General features: G+C 44.2%; 1 protein-coding gene across 6 annotated transcripts in view; it reads right to left on the reverse strand.

The window, feature by feature from the left end:
• Positions 1-23,870, reverse strand: part of SVIL (supervillin) — a 131,329-nt gene extending 107,459 nt beyond the window's left edge. For 2 of the 6 annotated variants that reach the window (XM_021385507.1, XM_021385502.1), the window contains exon 1: positions 23,616-23,868. The gene's annotated coding sequence lies outside the window, so the exon portion shown is untranslated. Of the gene's footprint in view, positions 1-8,710; positions 8,785-11,454; positions 11,532-23,280; positions 23,482-23,615 lie in introns of those variants that run through there. The other 4 variants (XM_021385505.1, XM_021385499.1, XM_021385503.1 and 1 more) reach the window with 4 other exon arrangements.

The raw sequence follows: 24,325 nt of genomic DNA on the forward strand, positions 1-24,325 counted from the left end.
AACCTCTCAAAGTCGGTCCCTGCAAAGGGACCCTGAGTATCCAGTGTGCATGGATCTTGACAGATTTGTTTGTTGGCGGTTTTACTGGTTGGTTGCTTTTTGGATATTTGTCCATGTCACTATATTCTATGCATTCTTCTTAGTGTCAGAAGTCTTACAAGAAGTTTTGGCACAAATGTATGATGAGACAAACACAAGGCCCAACTATCAGTGAACATTTGCGATTGCAATCAACCAGTGAGAGCTAGCAATTCAATTTCAACCTCTTAAAGACTGACCTTGGCTGCAATTTTTTTGTACTCTCTCCAGTTTGTCTGAGAAGTGTCTGGCAGGTCACTTGAACCATTTATCTGACAACTCACACATTGTGAGAGCTTAGAACAAAAGCAGGAAAAGGCACTCCAAATACTAATTTTGCCTTTTTGATGGTTTCCGCTCTGTTACTTAACAGACGGCTCCTGGGATCACATAGTATGTTACAAAAGAAAGACAAACACCAAAATACTATTTGGCTGCTTGATATTATGATTCAGAAAGAGTGGCTGGAGTGTAACTGCTTCCACTCAGCCACAAAGATGCATCATTTTTTACCCCCAAAAAAGAGTAAAACTTCCAGTTTTTCTAGACAAAGATTGTCTTGGATATGGTACATCAGTGCATCACTACCTGCACTGATTGATCACCTGAAAGTCAAACCAGGAAAGACTGTCACTGAGTGTGCAGCAGACACAGCTATAGCTGCTTTGTGAGAATCTGCCACAACTTTGTGTTGTATGCAGGGTGGCTACACAACGGATACTACTTCTTTAAAGAGCCCTTCGTTCTGCAGTTCTTAAATGCAGAGCAAACTTGAAAGCGTTTCACTTAAACAAATTAAGGTTAGAAATACCAGCTGACTATCTGAAGCAGAAGTCTGGAAGCCTATCAGTAAGCTAGGGTCGCCTTACAAATGTAGCATACAAATCCCTGACGTTCATTTTAAGTTGCATGTTTTGCATGTTAAAATTGCATTTTTTTGTTTTTTCAGTAGGTTCTGTATATTTTTTAAGAAAGAAATGATTCTAACAAGTTGAAGAAAGGTGACTTGAATCACCAGCTACCTTATGAGCCAAACTTCAGTATTAAGTTTTCTGTAATAAAAACATCACTGAAGTGTTATGTCTAGGAAGGAAACACGTACCTGGCATTGGGAAAAAGGTTTCGCTAGCTGATTTAATTTGCTTCAATCATCTCTTTTTATTGAATACGATTTCTTGGAGCATTTGCTCCTCTGTCTATTTACAGGTACTTAGTGTTTTGTGTTTTGCTTTTCTATGCAACTAGCTGGTTAAAGAAGCGAGCATTTTTAAAGTAAATATTCAGCTTGCTCCTATCTTCATAAAAATTTAGAAGCCCACCAGGGTATGTATTATGAAAGTGACCTTGAGGGATGATTGTGTGGCCTATCCACAACAACTGTGTTTCTGTCATTCTTGCATTATATTACAATCAACAAGACTATGAGAGAGAGATGTGCCTCAAAATTACTCCATGTGTCCTTTCCAAATAGGAAAGGGAACCAAGCAATACAGAAAGTCATAAAGAATAGCGTGGGTTGCTTTCAAACATTTAGTGCAGCAAGTCAAAAGAGTCTTAGCTACTGTACTGAAAATTTCTTCTCATTTCAAGAGGCAAAATGAACTGGAATCCACACAAAGCCTCTGTGATAGCAAGAACAAAGCCATAAGTCATTGGAGAGCAAGTTAATATTTATATAAATAAATCCATCTCCAATCAGCAGGATGCTCCTTCAGCTAATTTCTCTTCTATTTGACCTTACATAGCACTGTTGTGGTTTGTCTGTCTGTTTCAGTCCTCCTGCCCCATGACGTTTTCAGAAACAATCTGCTTTTGCACGTTCCAGATGTTAAAAGCGATCACTTTTCTTCAGTACTGACAATGACCTGCTAAGGAGCCAACCTCTGCAAGTCTCATGGTAGAATCATGCATAACTCTGCTTCCCTCAACACCCCGAAGTGAAACCATCCACCTGAAAGGTATCCACCTGGCACCCAGCAGAGCTACACAAAGCACAATGAGCGCAGACGCAATTCTCTCACCACATCAGTAATAAGTTTATACAAAGCGTGAGATAAAGATGACTCCAAGAGCAAGCACTGCAAACAGAAACACATCTGAAACAAAAGTCCTGTTATTGCAACACAGCGTGAATGTTTGAGGTGCATGTTGGAACAATCGAGTGCGTACATTCATCCTTACCACATTAAAGTGCTATTATTGATACGTGCCAAATACTCCTCTAGCAAGGAGAATTAAAAGCAGGAAGCTCAAAAAAGCCCTTTAGCCAAGAAAGTCATAAGACGTGTTAGCATGAAGTTTTTTTTCCAAAGTAGCAGGCTACAGTTTCTCTTAGAATCTGGTTTCAAATTTGATGAAATAGGATTCTGCAAGAAACTCTACACCACCTCACAAGCTCCCGTCATACACTGACCTCTAGTGTAACAAAGACTCAAGACATCGGGAGACTTTTCTAAGCCTTAGAAAATACTATCGTGTTATTTTCCCAATACTCTAAAGGATATTTCCATGCAATAAAGCATACTTTAGTCAGATGGTCCTGCAAAATCACTCTCAATAGGTAAATGAAGGTAAAAGAAGCTACAAAACTTAGGTTCTTCTGAGGATACGAAGCTAGTGCTGTGTTTACATCAAGTGCTTTACATCAAAGCTGCATGTAGGTACTCTGAATCTCAGCTTAATTTAACTTCTAAATACTCTGGATGTATAGAATTGTTTCCTAACTAGAGTTTTATAAAGCACAATTAAAAAGGCACCCAAGGTAGAAACACCTGGCTTGAGGAAACAGTACTTGACAGACAAAGATCAGCCCAGGTTCTGTCCCAGACTGTCAGAGGGCATGCAGAAAGAGCTGTCAGCTCAGGGGCCTGACTGCAGCCAGCACTCAGGACAAGAAGCCTGCTGGAAGCAGAGGGAACTCCACTCCAATGGGATGCACAAACCCCAGGAGTCCTCACTCTCCACGTAGCGGGCCAGGCAGACAGCATGGGGATAGCAGCTGCCTGATTTTGACCAATAGCTTTTGAAAAAGACATTAAGCTGGTTTCCAAAGTGCCAACTCAAAACCTAAACAACTATTTTTCCACCCAGCTTTAATGATTAAAAAGTTTGCACTTTGTTACAAGCTGACTAAAGTCTTATTATAAAGTCTACTTAAGGGAAGTGGAGTAAATTCTAAGACAGCATTGCTGAACACAACAATTAAAATGGAAGCCCAAATTATTTAGGGCTTTTATACCATTACCTAAGCACCAGTCCAGACGACTTTGGACAGCAAGTCCCAGGGACACTCAGTTTGTCTCAAAGTCCCATGAGAGCAGGGCATTATTCATAAACCATTTCTAAGCGAAGTGACATTCCCAAACTGTCCAAGCATTCCAGTTTCTGTATACACAGCTCCTGAAAAGCAGGCATATAAGAAACAAATCCTTTCTATGCACTCTAGAGGGGAAGCTCTTGTATACTGAAATCTCTTTTGAACAAGATATTACAAGCTCAAAAAGACTTCAGCACAGCATGAAAACAGCCACCATAATGTCAGTGCACAAAGGAAGGATTTGGAAACCACTTCCAAGACAGCTGTTTGAAATCACATTCAGATCAACTCAAGGAGGTCCTTTAACTTTGTGCTCTCCTGTTCAAGCCTGTGAAGGCAACTCAGAAAGTAAGGATCAAGATTTTAAGGCTGGTTTCTAGATTGTACTAGAATCCAATAAACCCTTACCTGTAATGGCAAGATCTGAAAGAAAAATTTGCATTACTTATACAAATGAATGAAAACCATTCAGTTATGTGTTTAAACCTAAACATTTCATGTTAAGGGCCACTTCTGAAATAAATGCAAGTCATGATGAAGACAACTTCCACATAACATGGAGCTTCTTGCTGCCCTAGCAATGAATTCCACATTAACAAATCAGCCACCTGCATCTCAAAGCATCCCAAACTCTGCTTTTTGGACACACTGCATCTTGCAGTCTAAACCCTGCAGACTTAAGACATAACACCAAATATACAAATCATAATGAAGCATGGCAGCCTTCATGCAATCCACTAAACATTCTAGAAGAAATGGGATTCCTGCCTACTAGTCCAGAAATGCCAAAATCAAATCTCACCTATAAGAACTGTTTTTCTTTCCTAATCCATAGCTCTTCTATAGCCAAAAATTCATACCCTAACTATAGCATTGAGTCAAAATAGCAACATTCAGGATTTCCAAGGATATTGATCACTAAAGTTATTTTAGGCTGAATTACTTACAAGACGATGTTTTCACATGAGAGATACTAGTCTAAGGCATTCAGCCACATTTCACTTCTAATTCAAGTGTGCCAACTTGGCCAACTACTTACTTCATATGCATCACTCAGAGATGGAACTGTATCAAGAAATCCCTTGTGCTAAGCTACCATTTCTATTCACCAAATATTTCACCATGCCCAGGAAAGCACAGTGCTGCTCCTCCCCCATCTGAAGGGGGCACAGCTAACACACTGAGAGCATCCAATAGATCTCTGAGCAAAAAAGATCTATTCTCTGCATGGAGGAGCGCAGAGTGAGTTCTGATGGCTTGAACAACAGATCCCTGCTATTGTATTTGACAGAATGTGTTCTTCCAACTATTTTTGTCCTAAATTCTTGTATTTAATTCAATACATGTGGCGGTGGGAATGACTTTTAGAACAGTGGTGTGCATCAGTACACAGATGTTCCACATTTGTCATGTCACATGAACCTTGTGGCTAACACCCAACCATTACAGGATAAAAACCCTCCTACATAAAAATCCACACATGATGCATTTGTTCCTAGATGAACGATATATTAGATTGCTGAAGACAGGCTTCTCCAACATTGTCTTTTTTTTTTTTTTTTTTTTTAACTGGAACAAGATTTCTTTGGTTTCCATAACTAACATTAAAATACATAGAGAGAACTTAAGTCAAATGGTACCTTGACAAAATTTGTCAGAGCTAGAAAGTCCTTCAAACTGAACTGACTACAGTGTTAAGAAGTGCATGCATTTACTACATATGTTCATGTCCAGAACTGTTATTTGGCCAGCCACTTACTAAGGGAGGCATAAAAACACAAGAGAGAAGCAGATAACTTCATAGCCAGCACAGAGCTCTAAACTCTTCCCTCCTGTTTCCCAGCTTATTCCTTCCCAAACAAAAGTATAGCACAGAAACCGATGCCAAAACACATTACCTAAGTTCTGCCTTCAGACCCTTACATTCAGCACTGTGATCATCATAAGGAACACAGCTCAGGAGGTGGTATCTGTTAAGACATTTTTGTCTTCAGGATTAGTGAATGAATGTTTTATTAGGCAATTGATAAAGTGCCATGTTGCAGGCTGCATGAGTTATCAGGCAATTGTGTGTAGATCCAATTTTTACCGCTCTGGCAAACAAACCAATACTCGTGCTATCTCAGGGTAGTAGCCCTTAAACACAAGTGGGCTGTGTTTGACAGGTCACTGTCCATCCAACAACCACATTTCCAAGGGAAAGTTACCTGGAGCTGACCATGCATTCCTCATCAAACACACACAGCTTACAGAGACCTACATGACCAGCTCTTACATTTGGATTTTGGTATACACTAGAAAACATCTATTAATTCATACATGAGTACCTGCAATAAATTAAAGTAGAAAAAAATATGAAGTCATTTTCTACCAGCTATTGCAAGTGACTGACCAGCAGTACAACATGACACAGTTTCAGTTTCTTGCTGGCAGAAGCCTGTGTGACCTTGCAGGAGTCCCTGGGGCCAGTTGGTGGTTCCACAGCGACCTCAACTGCTGCCAGCTGCCAGATTCCCACTCCCCTTCCTGGCTGCACGAGCGTCCTGTCCCTGCCCCACAACTTGTTTGGCCCCACACTGACTCATTTCAGACCAGTGACCACAAAAATAATTCCACTGCTTCCTTGCACGTTAAACACACAGATGACTCAGCTCAAGGTCAGAAATGCAGAGATGATGCACAGAACAAAGCTGGGACGTGGGAGTTTGCCCCTATATTCCAGCTCCCAGTCCATCACCTAAAAGGAGCACTGGTGAGGATGAATAACTAGAGCTTAAAAGGCACTGAGATTCATGTTAACTCTAACAAAATTTTAGAGGATATCCCTAAAGAAGGGAATTTCTTAACAGAATGCCCACCTCAGAGAAGCCTTTAGGAAACAGCTATAATGGTCAAGAAATTCAGCACATACATAATGATGAGTTTCACCCTTAGACATTCTTTCTATGGCTGCCACGTATCCCCTTACAAACACTTCAAACAATTAAGTAGTAGCCATTAACCCATCTGCTGAACCTTAAGCAGCCTCCAGAGCCTTTAGTCTCCTTGTTTATTTTATGAAATCACAAAACAAACAAACCAGTCTTATTTACGAGCTAAGCTCTGGAAATTTTACTTGCTCAGTTGACTGCATAATTATGGTAGAGACTGCCCCATCCTGTGGGATTTGCTCAGTTCCTTGCTAGCTGCCTCTGGTATTAAAAAGTTCATGCTGCTCACAGTTTATTTATGGTCTTTGATTCTTACGTTTTGAACTTTGAGACAAATACCTTAATCTGAGATCAGAGCAGTCTTATAGTATACTCCGCTGTAGCCAAAGCAACCTTGTTAGTCGTAGTCGCAAGTACAGTACATAGAAGTCAACAGCCTGAATTTCATGGAAGCAATGTTATTGCCATTCAATTTGCCCATTTTGCATAAATCTTTTCAGAACATATCTTTACTGTTTGGCAGGCTATTGAATGAACAATTAAAAAAAAAAAAACATGACATGCAGCTCTTGTTATAAAGGAAAGTTATGAGTTATGTGTGTTTACTACAACACAACAAGCACTTGTGATAAGATTTTTACATTTTTATTGTGAAGTAGTCTGTCTACACTGACAAATTCTGTTTTGAAAACAGAAGCAAGTGCCATAAGTGAGAACAGCAGTAACACTGGAAGAGCCATAGCCTGATTAGCTGCATGTCATGTAGCTGCTGGAGGCAAGAAGCTCCAACCATACTGACAGAAGCACCTCACTCAACTCCTGGGAAAGCAGGGCTGTGATTCTCAGAATGTGATTTCTGTGCTCAGCACCTGGAGGCCTTATCATTCCTGGCAAGCAGTTAGCTCTGCTCGCCTCCCACCGCATGCTGGGGAGGGCACCTATCTGAACCAGAGCAGACCTCCCTGCTGCAGCTATTGAGAAACTACAGCTCAGTCCTGCCCTGCGCAGGGGTGTGCTCTCCTGCTTTTCCCCAATTTCATGCAAATTCATGACGTACATTCTTAGGGCAGACCATCAGTTTGTTAGTTAGCCAGCAGTGGATAAATGAATTTTCTGAAACATATACAAAGGTATAACATAAAAATAGAAGTTCAGTTTACCCTTTAACTGAGTTTTATACATGGTCTTCCTTCACTTGAAATGCCTGGGAGCTGGGTTATTTTTAGGCTGGAAACAAGCTTTTGAAAACCTGGCCATATTGCAGAAAGGCAACTCCCTTCCAGCTAGGTCGTCCTTTAGGCTAGATAAAGGGCAAGAACCTCAATGAAAGCAAAAATTAACTATTTGCATTATCTTTGAATTTCATCTAAGTTCAAGGGAATTTCCCTACCTCAAGGCTAAACACAACAGTGCAATACAAACAAAAAGATTAAAATAAGGTTTACAGCAAGCCTGGGAATCAACCGCTGCTTTCACCCCGAACTGTGAGCAAGAGGTTATGTGCTGTAGAGCACCCATCATGTGCATTAGCCAGCCGGCAGACCTGAGTCCCAACATCCATCATCAGTTCAGAGGGTAAATCATACAGTTCGTTCTCTCCTAGGCATACCTACTCCTTAATCTTCAACTTGAATTCCTTCCTCACCTTTTACATATCAAGTAGGTATACCAAAATAAAAGGCAAACGCCATCTGTGTGAAGTTTCTCATCCCCAAAGTCCAATTTTAAAGAAGTGAAGCACAGCAACTGCCGCACGTTCAGGACAGCATGAGGGTGGGCATCCTAGTGATGAAGAAGTCTGAAACCTTTACACAGTGTGTGGATACAGATTTCACTGATGTGCTCAACACCTCCAACAACTTTGTCCAAAAAACACTTGGCAATCAGAAGCTTTCTTTTATGTTCATAGATTAACTGCCAGCAATTCAAGTTACGCAGTGGTCCATCTCGACCTCACCTAACAAAGGCAAACACTGATGGCTAATGACACTTGTGGTAAATTGCGATGCTCAGCGGGGTGTTTGTACAAGAATATTTTCAGCTTTCACAAATTTCTCATAAAAGCCCTGGAACTCGAGCAAACCTGCAATGAAATAAATGCCAGTCTTAGCCAAATCAAAACAAAAGCCTAAAGGAGGCTTTGTGACTTTATAAGCTCCTCCACAACTGAAATGGGACATCCAAAGTGGTTCCATTACAGCCTCTTTTAGCTCCTTAGGCAGCAACATCAATTATTTAGGACACCTTCTGAAAGGGTTGCAAAACTGAATTATAACGTTCTTAGACTTGTTGAGTCGTAGCACTTACGAAAGAGATATTTTATCAGCATGTAAACCAATGACTTCTGTCAACTTAATAAGTACTATGGAACAGATTTCCACATAACCTTATCAGACTGTTTTCCAAGCTCTCAGAAGGAATTTTTGGAAACATCTGTTCGGGCTCAGAGATACTTGCATGTTCGGATTCCATAATAGCAGCAGTTTTTTCCTTCAGAAGACATATCTGGTTACGCTGCAGGTTATGATGCTCAAAGGAACCCCACAACTAAAAAACAAACAGTACATAAACAAATAAATTCACATTCAAGACTTTGTCACCACACAGAAACTTTAGTTTGATTTACCTAATTTCTCTTACTCCTGATCATTTTGCAGCTGTGTTACCTCCCTATTGTAACCTCACTATGCGACACTCAAACTACCTTGAAGTTTCAGTGTTAATACCCAGCACTGAGATCAAGAGTATTCTCATTCCTCTCTCCCTAATGCAGTACTGCCCAATTTGGGGCAATCAATCAAGGTTTTTTCAAAGTAGTCTGGAAGAGCTTTTTTGGTTTGGCTCAATTTTGACCCTCTTTGGGCCTTGCATATGGATAAGAAACTTGGGAGACAGTATCGTACACAAAACTACTGTCCCTTCTGAACTCTAAAATGTTGAGGCTGATGGTTTCAAACGCATGACAGGGAACCAAAGGCTTTTAAATGATTATACACTTCACTCCACACAAACAAAAAAAAAACACCAAACAACCATCAGTCGAATTGGATAAGTGAGTATAGGCGATCCCAACAAGTACTGCACAGATTTACCTATTTATCTTAGACCCCCACCTCCCAGAAAAGGGGAAAATCATGCTTCAGTTACCATAGCCTGTCCCAAAAGTCATTCTTTGATGGACGACACAGGCAGACAGCTCCAGGACAGTTCCAGCCCTCTCAGCATTCCCAGTTAGCTGGCAGCAGGAAGGGAGATGCTGTTCCCCAGAACATAGCATTTCCGCACACACTGCTGCCCCAGCCTAGCACAACAGAGTTGACTGGAGCATAAACCAAACCAAACAGATGTGCTTTCTTTTGGTCAGAAGAGAAATTCTTGCAGACACAGCTAAAGAAGAGGCTTTGGTGGAAGGCAAGCAGAAGTAGAGGTGCTAGGATGGCTGGCAACTCCAAGCACTCAGCCAGCCAAGGTGGAAGTGGGAAGTCCAGGAATGTTATTTGAATACTTCCAAGTTTCTGCTGAATAAGAGCCTCCTTACCTGAACTGGGCAATTGGTATCAATTTCAGGCAGTGAGTAGTAGATTCTCAGTAGTAAGATAGACCAAGTTTCCATCAAACTGGTCTGCATGTAATCTATCACATATCACCCACTATAAAACCTAGAAGCTAGCTCTGATCTTCAGCTACAGTCAGCTATTTTGCAAGACCTGCTCATGCAGAAGCCTCAGCACATGCTCCTTTTACATCTCTACAAAGGAGGAATCAAATTTGGGTTTGGCAGAGACAGATTGGCATTTCCTGCCTCAGCTAGACTAGCAATTACTACAGTTCTGCACCGAAGCAGCACCATTCACAGGATAAGTACAGAAATGGCTGAACTGCCTTGTGTATTTGGATAAAACCAGGAACAGCTGAGTAATCAAAAAAGTTTGAAATGAGAATTAAAGCTGTGTAGGCCCATAATACAAAAGCAGTTCCTTAGGAGTACCTGCCTTCTGGGAACTTTTCTTCTAAAGCTACCAAGAAACCACCTAATTCAGAAAGCTTCTCTTCCACAGATAATAATTCCTGGACAGGTTATCATGCATCATCCTAAAATGCACAAGCACACCATCCAAACTCAACAGAACACAAGGCTCCTTCACTGCTAGGATAACGTGTATCAACTGGACATTGCCTGAGCGTTGCAAGGAAGTCTTCACAGCTTCAACATCAGTAGTGAAATTTCATTAGTTATAAATTCAATAAATGTAACAATCCCTTCAGTTTAAAAACGATGTCTTTTTCAAACAATATTTTGTTTTATAACCTGAAATTACAGCACTCAATACAGAAGCTATTGAGAGGATTCAAAGGAACAAAACACAATACTGGGGTTTCCATGAATGACCAAGAAATATTAGGTCTTATGCTTGAAGATCAAAACAAGTTTTCTTTCTTCCCCTTCCATTAATGAGAGCACACCAAACAAAATGAATCAAGCAGATGCTGTAATTAAATCTGGAGTAAATATCAAGTAATATTTGTGAGCAAACACTCCCCAGTAGGTTCTAGCAGCAGATTTGAGGATAAGGGTCTTTCATGTAACATCTATTAAATCAAACACGTCAGTGCTGCAGGACAAGAGGAACAGCACCTGAACAGCTGACATGCTCCAGGCAGTGCCCAGCTACCAAACCCTGCAGCTTGGTAGCAGGAGCACCCTGTTAACTATTAACTGGAACACGGACTTTGCCATGGAGGTATAATCTTTGAGTCTTAATCTCAGATTCCAACTAAAATACTTCAATTTATTCTATAGAGAGCAAAAGTTCTGTTAAGATGTAAAAGAAGATGCACTCTGTAGCCACATAAGCACTGATGGCACAATGGGGCAGCGCCAGACAGGGAGAGGAATCGGATTGTTGTTGGAAACACATCCAGCCAGGCACTTGTGCTAGGCAGCTCCAACAAGACCCTCATCTCCTCTGTGCCAAAGCAAACCTCCAGTTGCAAAGCTAGATGAAAAGCAGGTATTTGCTCAAGATTACAAGCCAAAGCCATCAGGTTAACAGCACATATTACTTTCTAGTAATTTTTTTTTTTAAGTACTCAGTCTGAGTTTCAGAAAGCTTCCCAAAAACCCCTAACCTGCAGGTACTGGCCTGAGCACAGCTCTCTTCCATCTCCTTCCTCCTGAGTACTTCTTCCACATTCTTCTTAATTTACTGCAAGCACAGAACAGACACACTGTCACCATGAGTGTTGTAACTCCAAAACACAGCATCTCCTGTTCTCTTTAAGATGCTCACACAGCATCTTTATGGACTGATGCACAGCTAAAGGATCTGCAATTTCAGGGGAAGAACTATTCTGCGTGCCATACAGTCACCGCCCAACAGAGCCCCGACCATGCTGCAATTGCTTTTGGTCTTTCACAGCTAAGAGCATACAGCTTCCTTTAAACAAACAACTTTTTAAAATAGCTAGGGGTGGGAGCCACAAGCACAAAGAACATCCATTCTAGCATTTTAAGCAACAAATAAATACTACTCAGAGTTCTATTTGAAAGCTTTTAAGGTGCAATGGGAAAATGCATGTTTATGCAGGGGCTAGATCAAACACAGCCAACAGGGCAGTTCAAAGAGCGGACAGAGCCACCCCACCATAATCAGCACAGGGACATGGCTGGGAGCAGGAAGGAAGAGGGGTGGGAGGAGCAGGGAGCTGCTAGGCTCATGAAACTTCATCCCCAGAACCGTGTTATTGCAAAGCCACACACACGTTCTGGTCTCAGAACTGTACTGTGGGTTTCAACGCTCGTTAAAATGCCTCCAAAATAACATTTCCAGAGTAAGGTTTCAATGAAAGAAGGGAAATCATTTCTCTGGATTGCTCTGTAAAGTCTGCCCCTTCCAGAAATGAGTGCTGAGGCTCCCTCACTCTCCTGCTCAGGGAATACTCCATAACACCAGAATTCAGCAGCCGGGGCTGAGAGGAGCCCAGAGCCCAGGGCAGCCGCTGCACAAAGCCTGGGAGCAGAAACTCAGCACGAAGGTTGTGCACAACCTCCCAGCACAGAAAGTTGAGCCTGATCAGAAAGGAAAGGAAATTTTGTCTAGTTTTGCAAATTCTTAATGCTAAAAACTCTGCCAAAGTATTGCCCAAACAACACCAGGCATAGCTACTGGCAAGTTCCTGCTCTCAGAAGTCTCACACTTTCCAAGAGTTGTATAACCTCACCACAGCTTTATTTATTTGCAGTATTTTTGGTTTGTAAAAGAAGCAACAGCTACATAGGTAGAGTATAAATGCAAGAATTATTCTGGCTTGGGGAAATCAGACTCTAGACACACCATGACAGATGTCCTGCCTGAAATAGCAGCAGTAATGTTTCCGTACTTGAGAGCCCAGCTAACATCAAAAATAGTAGAAAGTATCAAACATCACAGAATCATAGAATGGTTTGGGTTGGAAGGTACCTTTAAGATCATGTTGTTGCAGCCCCCTGCTACAGGCGGGGACACCTCCCTCTAGACCAGGTTGCTCAAAGCCTCATCCAGCCTGGCCTTGACTACTTCCAGGGAGAGGGCATTAATGAACACTAATGATGAATATGTGATAAATCAGTTTCAAACAAGTAGCATACCCTGCAAAGCAAAAAAATAAAAATAAAAAATCACTTCTATCACCTCTAGCTTAGTCAATTTGCTACATCCCTACCCATTGTTCTCTCATTAAAAAGAAAGGAAAAAAAGTGCTATGTAATTTGAGTTATACTCTTGACAGTGCATGTGAAAGAAACAAAGCAAAGAGAGCTTTACATTAGATCAAGTCTGAAAAACTGATCCTTGGAAATCCAGAAGAAGGATTAAAACAACTGGCAAATAAAAGATGAGGAAGAGAGAAGATCAGGCCATCCTTCAAGATGAAATAAAGAATGCAGAAAACCCAGAAGTGATCCGTGAAAAGCATAAAGAGGGAAGCCTGGTAGAGCCCCAGGAAACTGATAAAGACAGTAATTTTTCGAGTCACCAGAACTCAAAGCTCCCAGCCTGCAGCACATGCACTGCTCACTGATGGGTTGCACACCACACTGACATTGCACACACGTATTGGCCAAGTACTGCCAAGGAGTAGGCACAAGCACACAAGTGTGTGACCACACGTGTGTACACCCACATGCACATACCAAGTGCCCTGACCTAGGAGTGACCCAACCACATGGACAGTCCTCAAGTGCACCAATTTCAGAAGCCCTAACAAAGCAGCTCATCAGACACCAGGCTGTATTTAAGACTGGGATCATGTTCAGTTGCCATAACTGTCATCTCTAGAGACTTGAGGGGGTAGAAATAACTGAGGAATACAGATGGTTTCAGGCTTGCAGGTATCTGACAAGCATCCAGGCTCTTGTAACTCGTACAAATGGACACAAGACTTTGGACAAACATTTGTGCAAGTGATCTTCTGCTTATCAAAATAGCAGAGTTTCTTACAGCAGCTCTACAGCCCACACCAAAAACCCCAGAACATTCTGAACAGCTTTAAAACACAAAACTAACTACTATTTTACAGGAGTTAGAAGTTTTCCACAATAAGAATTTGTGGTTTCCTGTGCAAGAAAGAATGCCAATTCATACCAACGTGTTCATGGAAAAAGTTTTTTTTGGAGCTTCCTTGAGAAACTGAGTTCTGTAACATCAAGATTACTTGTTTTTTTTTTCAGCAGACTGGCACAATGCTAAGTCCTCGTGCCAGTCTTTGCATAAGAACCATTTCCTGAAGTAGTACTTGCTTTATTGGAAGGATGCTGTCTACTATTATGCCACAAATGCACACATGTATGTTGCTCTAGGAATTTCACAAGTAATCATAATTCCTGAAGGTAACAGCTAAGGTGTTGCCTCTCTGGATTGCATTTGAAGAGACCTTTAGGGTGGGCTGATGTTCAGCACAAACCATGCAGACCCAGGGTTTACTTCATACACACATCCGTGCCTTTCGGTGCCAGCAGCTCATGGCCAGCAAGCACGGCCTGGCAGCCCACAGAGAGCATGTCCAAATCAATGCTGCTCTAAGGATCTCTTTTAAAAGGCCCCTAGGTCAAGATTTCAAAAGTGAGTCAGATGAAACTAAATGGCAGTTCCCCGTGGGAAGGCAGATTAGGTTCCCAAACTAAAGGAAAAGAAATTCTCACCCAGAATCTGCCATCTCCTGCCCATGCAGATCCCTTCAAGTTGTATGTGGCTGTGCTATCCCAGCAGGGTACAATGCACTGTGCATTTCAGACATGAAATTTAATACAGATGTACTATCCAGGCATTGCCTTCTTAAACCACGAGTTTTAAGAACCTGAAATGCATGCCCAGCAGCCATTACTTATGCTAGTTAGCTTTTATTAGCTTAAGTAAGTCCTAGGAAGTTGTTTATCTGAGTTCACTGCCACTTTAAATTAATTTTATTCAAAGGAACTTTATTTCAAGCTGGAAGAACTAAACTTGCATTCCATACCAAGAATCCATAAAAATAACTTTCCATTCTCCAGGCTTTTTGCTTTGTTGCCAACCCACAAAAAGAATACAAAATTGGTATTTGCATGCAAGTTGTAAAGTCAGACATGCACCAAATATTACAGAGACAAGATAAACAAGTGTATTTAAAATAACCAAGTCTTTTATCTGCAGACTCCTGGCCTGTGCAATATGACAGGAAGGAAGAGGGCAGGCACAGCACGCTCTGTGCTCCAGCCTGCGCAGGGGTTCCCCCAGTATGGGACACTGGGGAGAGGAGATTTCACCCAAAGCGTCAGTCAGAGTATTTATGGAGCTCAGGGGAATCTTTACTCTGAGCTCTGCAAGGATCAGGTTTGGTACAAACTCCTTTGGAGTAGCATTTGTCACAGTATACACTTGAAACCACAAATGACACAATATCCTAACATAATTGAAGCCTAAAGCCAACAGCATAATGCATTCAGGAATACAAAAATTGAGTAGTCTTCTGGAGTATGGTGGGAGTGGCAGCTATGTTTTAGCTTGTAACAACTCAATGCCTGCTACGAATGAGCAGGCAGTCCCACAAGTGGCTCATAAACAAGGCACAGCATCCAGAACTCGAGTAACTATAACAGGAAACCCTCAAAAAAGAAGCACACAAAAGCCAGACCTGTACTGCAAATACACCTTTTTGTATGTATTTCTGTTCGCTACTGCAGCTTTTGCTGAAGCCAGCTTCCAAACTCTCGAATCTTTCCATGACCATGTGTAACAGCTCCACGGTGCCTTGCACGTGGCCAATCCACGGTTACAGCACAGGCTCAGGAACCAGGCAGCCCATCAGACAACACACACCTGAGCTCACCAGTGTGCTGGACAACCCACGGCAAGAGCTGCAATGACCAGCCTGGAGAGAAACCAATCACAACGGCTGTAGATAGCTCTCAGCAAACAGAAGCCTGCAGCTTGGGGAAGCAGCTCTGCCTGATGCTGGTCTACTGCTCTTTTAAAATTAATCCATTCTATAGTTTTGTTTTTAGTTCCAGAGAGCAATGGAAGAAGCAGTACGGTGAGGCAGGCAGAGCAGCGCTTACCACTAGCTGCGCAAAGGAAATCATTAACAGCAAAAGGAAGCAAAGGTTGAAGGGATGAATTCAAGTTACGGTTCAGGACAGGAATTTCCCTGCTGCTGGAAATGCTGCTCTCCCGTGCAGCCCAAGGTCTCTTCCTCTGCTGAGCTCAGAGCTGCCAGCTTTCCTGGAGCTGGAAGGCTTTGACATGGACAGACATGTCTTTAATTGGCTGGGAAGCCAATTTAAATTTAGAGGAAACTTTAAAATAAATATTTTCCCCTTTAGGGGATGGAGCAAATTTAAGCCAAGTTCACAACATTGGCAGAACCTTCCATTTAAAAGCAACAAGAAGCTTTCTCTGACGCTCTTTTTTAATGCGTCTCCAGAACTTCCACCAATTTCAGTTAGGAACGGTTTTGGACATGGGTGAGAAGGATAACTCCTTTTTCCTCCACTCCTTTGAATGTGTTTAGTGATTTAAAGCCATTTAAAGTCACGTCACTCAGCTTCCCACCGCCTTTCAAGGAAAATAAGTATTTGTTTTTCTTAAAGCCTTTAATAAGAGGTGTTAAAATCATTCGTCAGATATTGTCTTCTTCCTCTGCTTAACTGAGGACATACACCCTCTTATTTTTATACTTCTCAAATTCCACTCCTACATGTCCATTCCCTCAGCTCACTCCAGAGAGAGTTATAAATTAAACAAAAGTACTTTAAAAAGAATATTAAGATGTTTCCTAACCTTCTCTGTGACATATGTTTCTCCTCCATTCCTCACTCACCTCTCCCTCCCCTCACTGGTCTTCTCCGTTTTTGAAACATTGGACATTCTGCTGTTCTGGGTAAGAATTCAGTACCTGTTTCTGAAAATCCATTTGTGCGTATCGTTTTTAACCCCAGAACATGCATTTCTACTTTTTTTCCTCTGTATTAACTACATATTTAAAACTAAAAACCATGAGTCTGCCCAGCTAACGTAACTATGTACCTAATAAGATCATTCTAAACCAGCCGCCTGTACTTCTGCTCTGATTTCAGAGATACACTGATCTAATAGTCCAACACAGAGTCTGAAAGAGTAATTTTCCAGAGGACGAGAGCGAATATCTAGCCAAAGACAATCAGTGTTCTAACGTCTCTTAAGACACTAGCTCACTAGCTTTGGAATGGAGAAGTTCAAAATCTCAGCTATTTGGAAATAAGAACAGATCCTGAAATATACTACCTTAAATCAAGGGAGGGTTTTTTTTGTATTTTTGCTTTGTTTTTATAGGGCAGTGCTTTCTTGTTAAGCCAGAGTCATCATGCTATTAAGCACGAATACTACCAGAATCATGTTAACGTGAGCAGGGCAGCTATGACCAGCTGTGATGGGGTAGGCCCAGTGAAAGAAAAAGCAGGCTGGGGAAAAAATATGTATATCTTTCTACAGACACCTGAAAATTCCCTCTCTGAATAAGAGGGTTTTCAGATCAATTAAAATGAGTGACTAAGAGCCTGGTGTAGAGGGAATGTTCCTGGTGTAGAGGGAATGCAAGAACGCGTATGTTCCCTTCCACTCTCCTTCACCATGCAATGATTCACGCAGCCAGGAAAACGCAACTTTACATCCTTAAACTACAAAGCACATTAAATGTTTTCAAGTAAGTGCCTGATCCAGCCCCTTGCAGCGGGGTACACAATACTAGCTAAGGAAACCACCCCACGCTTCTGAAAAGTTACCTTTATCCCATCTTCAGCACTCCCTTGCAGCAAACAAGGACACATTCTTTCTTATCCAAAGTTTCAGGCTAACACTGTAGCACAGGTTAAGCGCTTAGAACAGTAACTTTGGCCACTGAAAGATTTCTCTTGCCTCCAAAGCTGTCAGTTTCCCTGCTCAAAACTTCAACTGAAGTTCACCTTCAGCCTTCCTAAGAAGACTGCGTTTTGACTTCTCTATCTACAGGGTCATACTCGTGTACTCAGGAGTTCACTTTCCATGCCCTATTCCTCCCATGGCTGGGCGGAACACTCCAGCAGGCAGGAGCAGCTGAGGGCCCTCACCTGGGCTGAGCACGCACGGCAGAAACCAGTGTCACAGCCCTGTCCCTCCTCGACACCTGATCCCAGCGGCGCTGCCTGTGAAACATAACTCAGAGTGGGGAAATGAACGCCTTGGCTGACAACCATCAGAAGGTGCCTTGTTCCACCGAAGGCAGTTCAGAGAAGCAGGGGAACAAAAGAGCTGTTGATGAGGCTGTAAGGGGAGCTTCTCTTAGATTAGTTACTACCACAGGCTGTGGATTTACAGCAATAGGTAAAAAACATTGTATTTCATTCTTGTGCCAAATCTATAGGAAAAGACGTTTTTTATGCAGTCGATGCAATAAGTGGCAAAGAAAGCATCTCCTTGCAACTCTGGTGTAGTAAGAACAGTCTGCTTCTGGTTTAAGTCCATTAGAAGCAGCACAGGGGCTCTCAGCATTTAGCAAGAAGTCAATTTTATCTCTGCTAATACTTAACACCACAGAAGCAAATGTAGCTACAGTTGCCTGTATTAAGCAGCTGGCAAGCTCCAAGATGGAAAAGTTGCGGAACAGCTGGGGAATGCGAGACCCTTTTGAACAGGCTGCTATGTGATCCAAAATAATGGCGCGCGTTTACACACAACACAATGGCAGCAACAGCCAAATGCAGGCCTGGCGGACGCACCACAGCTGCTCCTGCCTTCAGACGAGGCACAGCCAGCAGATACAAAAGAGTTCATATTCACAAAAATATGGCTTTCATCTTAAAAAACAGCAGCTTGGTTTCCAAAATAAGCAGCTGGCCCTCCAACTGGGCTAAACCCTATGATATTCTGCACTGGAAGTTACCCTCTAGAACAGCTCTGGATTAGGGTCACAGACTGCTGCTACTCTACCACCGGCAGTTACCAGAAACGCTGTCTTCAGACCAGCAGGCTGCCATACAACAAGGGCTCTCATTACAGTGCTGTCCAGCTAGCGCCAGGAAGACAGCAACATAGAAACTCTTAATACAGACACTGAGTACACAGAAGTTAGCTATCCACTTCAGAGAAAGAAATAATCAGCGTGCTAGAAAGCAGCATTTAACTGAGCACGGGCCATTTTGCAGCTTTTTTACACCAGTTTTGCGCATTAATGCAAAGGTAAGTTTGTATCTGAAGACAATACATTGCACTGCTTGCACCTAGAGAGATAGTCTTTGTTGCCTGCTGGTTTTGCAATGACTGATAGCGTGTTGCAAGGAGCGCTGGCTTGTTTTGCAACTGCCAACTAAGTATGGCACACTTTTGTACGTGACCATGCACAAAAATTGCATCACATCTTTTCAAGTTTTCATGTCTCAGAAGCACAGTATCACTGGTCCCATCTTTCTTGCTCAAGACAAGCCATGATTAAACAGTGCTAACAACCTGGTTACTACTTTATACCATAACTGTACCACTTCTAATTACGCTGGGCACCAAAATACAGTAATGGAATGTTTCAACCATCCACATCTTGATTAAAAACAGTACAATGAAAAGAAACTGGTTTTAAGTGAGAGGAGACAGAAGAGGAAATCTTTCAATGCTACTTCCTCTGTACATAACTATTAATGCTAAAACCCCAGTTAAGAGCTATCCAGAGTATGGGGGCTAAAACTGGACAAAGACAGCTGTCATAGCAACTGAAACAGATGCAAGCATAATATTTAACCGTCTTCATTTTTTAAAGTAAAGCGCTACTAATAGTGAGCACAGAAAGAATTTAGGAACAGGAGTTGGAAGACTCTGTCATTGGTTAACAGGAAGTGTATGCCTTTGCAAACCTACCCAACTAAATGTCACATCCGTACACTTCAGTCTCAGACTTCTGATACAGATTTTCTAGCAAAATTCATTTGTTAAAAAAGCCAGATTTCTAAGACTTTCCCCATAGAAATAGAACATGTGTGTGCAACAAAGAAGGAAACAAGTAAAGCCCTGAATCACAACCCCAGAGAACATACTTCTTGCACCAAAATGCTATTGCACTATAGCATGGTGCCCTTCCTGGAGGCAAAGCAGTGACAGGCATGCTACCCTGCAGTCCTAACGTTTGTAAAGATAAGAACACAGATTTACTCTTCCAGCTGCACTGGCACTAGGAACAGCTGCTGACATGCCATGTTGGGAGTGATGCTTTATATCATCGAGGGACCGGCATTTTTGTTGATGACATGGACAGTGGGACTGAGCACACCCTCATCTAGTTTACTGACTTAATAAGGGGAGTGGTGTGGTTGATTATGTTGGAGAAAAGGGCTGCCATCCACAGGTCCTGGACAGGCTCAAGATGCAGGCTCATGAAATCCTCAGGAAGTTCAACAGGGCCAAGCACGATGTCCTGCACCCAGCTCGGGGCAATTCCAAGCACAAACACAGGCCAGGCAGAGAGTGGATTGGGAGCAGCCATGAGGAGAAAGACTTGGGGGTTCTGGTGGATGAAAAGCTGGACATGAGCCAGCAGTGTGTGACTGCAGCCCAGAAGACCAACTGTATCCTGGGCTGCATCAAAAGCAGCATGACCAACAGGGACAGGGAGGTGACTGTTCCTCTGCTCTGCCCTCATGAGGCCCCATCTGGACTACTGCACCCAGGGTCCCCAGCACAGGAAAGAGGTGGAGCTGCAGGAGCACGTCCAGAGGAGGCCACGAGGATGCTCACAGGGATGCAGCACTTCTCCTACAAGAAAGGCTGAGGGCACTGGGACTGTTCAGCCTGGAGGAAAAAAAAAGAGACTCTGGGGAGACCTCACTGTGGCCTTCGAGTATGCAAAAGGGCCTTACAGTAAAGCTGGAGAAGGACTATTTTTCAGGGAGTGTAGCGATAGGACAAGGGGTAAAGGCTTTACACTGGAAGAGGGCAGATTTATACTAGGTGTTAGGAGGAAATTCTTCACTCCGAAGGTGGTGAGGCCCTGGCACAGGCTGCCCAGAGAAGCTGTGGGTGCCCCATCCCTGGAGGCACTCAAGCCCGGGTTGGATGGGGCCCTGGGCAGCCTGAGCTGCTGGGGGGCAGCCCTGCCCATGGCAGGGGGTTGGATCTGGATGGTCTTTAAGGCCCAGTCCAACCCAAACCATTCTGTAACTCCTTAGAGTAAACAACCTCAGTATGAGCTCTTCAGCCCAAACTATACCAAGAGCTTTTTCTCCAGTTTTGACCCAGGTTTGCTACTCAGATCTATCCAGCTTTGAGTGTGCTAGTGTCTCTAAAGTCTTGTTCTGAAAATAAAAAAGGATTAATGGAAGCAAGAGCAGGATATTGGAATGAGCTAAGACATCCGTGAAGCTTAGCACAGTTCAGCAAACAGCTGATTGTTAACAGTTACATGTAATGTACTGACAGTCAACCCACAAGAGCAAATGAGATGTAAGTGATCTGCACCAAGCTGCACTTGTATCTGGAAATCACTCTTTTTACCACCTCTTTTTACTTCTTTGTAGCCAAGTTATATATTGAAAGATCTTCTGGGCTGTTTGTGTGCACACATGGATCAGTAGCAGGACAAGTTTCTCAGTTCTCTTTAACATTTTACATATGGATGTAAATTCAACTCACAAAGTAATTGCAGTTGTTATTTACTAAGGAGGAACTAAGAAAACAAATCTCTTAATAGCTTATTCTGGATTTTATTATAACCACACAGATAGTACTTAAAAATTATTAGGAGGTACAACTACACCAAAGTTTACTTTCTGTAACAGAGATTTCCCTACCATGTAGATCTCTCGACAGCCATGTCCCAACAGGCTCTAAATCGCTTATACACATACCAAGTACTGTTCAAAGCAGACTTGCTTTCAGCAAGATTAAATACCTGTTCAGTTTGAACTGTCCCGGTGCCAGGACAAACTACAACTCAACCAGTTCAGACAGCCATCCCGCCGGGCACCAATGGCCTCTGCAACTCCCAGCACCCCAAATCTGCTGCTTCTGGGAATTCTGCCAGGAGCTGTGGGATAGCTCTCCACTGAGGACACGGCAAATTAAATATTTTAGAAGTGTGCTTGTGTTTACATGGAGCAAGGCTGCAACAGTTCACAATATGAGTCAGCATGGTTTGCATCTACAGAACTGAGCAGTGCAGTTAGAAACAGTGCATTTTCGAAGAAGCAGGGGCTGTGAAATGATTCCCCCAGGGGAACGGTCAGGTTGCACCTGGCAGGAGCCAGCACTAACCTGGAGACAGGAATTTGCTTCAGAACTTCACTGCTCCAGAGCCCACAATTTTCCTGTTGTAATGTCAGCAGTTTCTGTGCAGGACAGGCGCTTTGGTCCTGCCTGTATCAGGGAGGCTAACAACGGTACAGCCAGAGAGGCTGACAGGCATGCACACCCATGACACAGCTCTAAGCCTTATTTTTTTTGCCTTGCCCAAAGTGGAAGCTGAAACATATTTCCCACAAGGACAACAAAGAAAAAAAAAATAAAAGCATCTCAATTAATTAATACCATAGCATCCAATAAAGTGCTCGGACAGATAAACAGAGCAGAACTGAAGAATGCTCCCATGCATCTCACCACACTGCTACCTATGGCCAGGTGCGTTTTAAGACCAGCACCTTTTCATCGAGGCACAGAAGAACAGCGTGCCCACCCAGGGAGTCCATCTGGTGGCAGTCAGGGCCGTGCTGCAGGAGCCAAGTACACAGCCACTGAGCACATGAGAGGAGCACCACTGTCTCTCAGGGATCAGATCCAGGACGGTTCCTCTACAAACACAGCTGGAGACCCTTACTGCCCCGTGCGCACGGCCAGGGGACAGCACACCTCAGCTCCAGCCATGCTTCAGCTCCCACAGCACAGCACCCCACACAAAAAGCTGCGTTCGACACTACTGTCACAAACCTCCTCAGCCGTGCGAATCTGTCGAGACACTCCCATTCTGAAGTGGCTTTTGTTTTCATTTTGAACAGAAAAGATTAAGATAACCGCAAGCTGAGAATGCTTTTCAGTATGATACAGTCTGCTTTGCTTCTTAGGAAGCATGCAATCCAACCAGGGTGGCTCATGCACTCAGGGCGCGTACCAGTGTGGGACACTGAGCGGGGATGGGGCAGCGATAGCGCTGACAGCTCTCAAACACCCACAAAAGCATCACAACTAACCGGATAACTCGCACTTCCCATTTGATTCCCCAGCCCAGGGCTGCTGCCCCCTGCCAAGTAATAAACCTGAGTATAGCTGATCTTCGCGAGACCGCTTAAATCTCTCTTAAGAGAACCATAATCCGCCATCACGTGCAGCATTAAGGAGCATTATGAGTAAAACAGATCCCAAGGTGTCAGTAAGCAGCTGGCTGCGGCGCTGGGCACCGCGCTCACCGCTACCAGCACGCCCTGCCAAGCGGTTCCGTGCACCAGCGAACACGAACCTCAACACCGCGATAAAGCCTCTTTCTTCACAGCACACGTGCGCGCCGCTGCTGCCTTTCTCCAGCTGAAAGCAGGGACAGAGCTCCGGGCCGGCCCAGCCCCGCCGCACGGGGAGAGGTGAACGCCGCTGACCCCGAGCCCGGCGCCGTCGGGGCGCTCCCAGCGCGGGCGGCAGGTGCGGGGCACGAGGGCAGCACCGCGCTGCCGGAGCGGGCGGACAGCGGGGCTGCGGGCTTCGCCCAGCCGAGGGGGAGGAAACGGGGAAGTTTTCTGCAGGAGCTCTGCGGCGCGCCCCCAGCCCCGGCCGCCCCGCGCCCCACCCGCCGCCGCTCACCTCGCAGCCCGCGGCTCGGGGCAGCCGCAGCCTCGGGCATCCGAGCCTCCGGCCGGAGCGGGGCGGGACGGGGCGGGGGAAGCGGGGCGGCCGCGCGGACCCCGCGGCAGGGGCCGCCGCCTCCTCCTTCCCCTCCTCCTCGGCGGGGCGGGGCAGGGCAGCGTCCGCCGCCGCAGCACCGGGGGGAAACCGAAGGAGTCGAGCTCGGCGGGGCGCGCGAGGAGCAACCGCCGGCAACGGCCCCACGCGGGACGGGACGGGAGCGGACGAGACGCGCCTCCACTTGGCCCGGCCCCGCCCCGCGCCCCCCAACAGCCCGGCCCCGCTTCCGCGCGCCTCCTGCGGGCGCTACTCCGCTCCTTAAAGGGGCCGCGCCCCGCCCGGCGTGGGCCGCGATGTGAGGAACCCCGGTCCTGAGCCCCCTGTCACACGGGACGGCCCTCCCTGTCACACCGAGACCTGCCCCGCTCCCTCCTTGGTCCCCTCCAAATAAACCATGAATCGTTCTTTGGGCCACCGGGAAAGAGACCGAGTCCCCACTTCAGTCTGCGGCCCTCCCTGCCACAGCCCCCAGCAGTACTGAGGTGAGGGGGCAGGGGCCCACGTTCACGTTCCCTGATATTAAACGGCCCAGAAGGTAGAATCACCCTTTTTTAAACCTTTTACTTAGGCGTACCTTTTTTATCTAAGAGTACTACGTGAAGAATTTG

The sequence above is a fragment of the Numida meleagris genome, chromosome 2 (assembly GCF_002078875.1).
Source record: "Numida meleagris isolate 19003 breed g44 Domestic line chromosome 2, NumMel1.0, whole genome shotgun sequence".
Taxonomy (NCBI): domain Eukaryota; kingdom Metazoa; phylum Chordata; class Aves; order Galliformes; family Numididae; genus Numida; species Numida meleagris.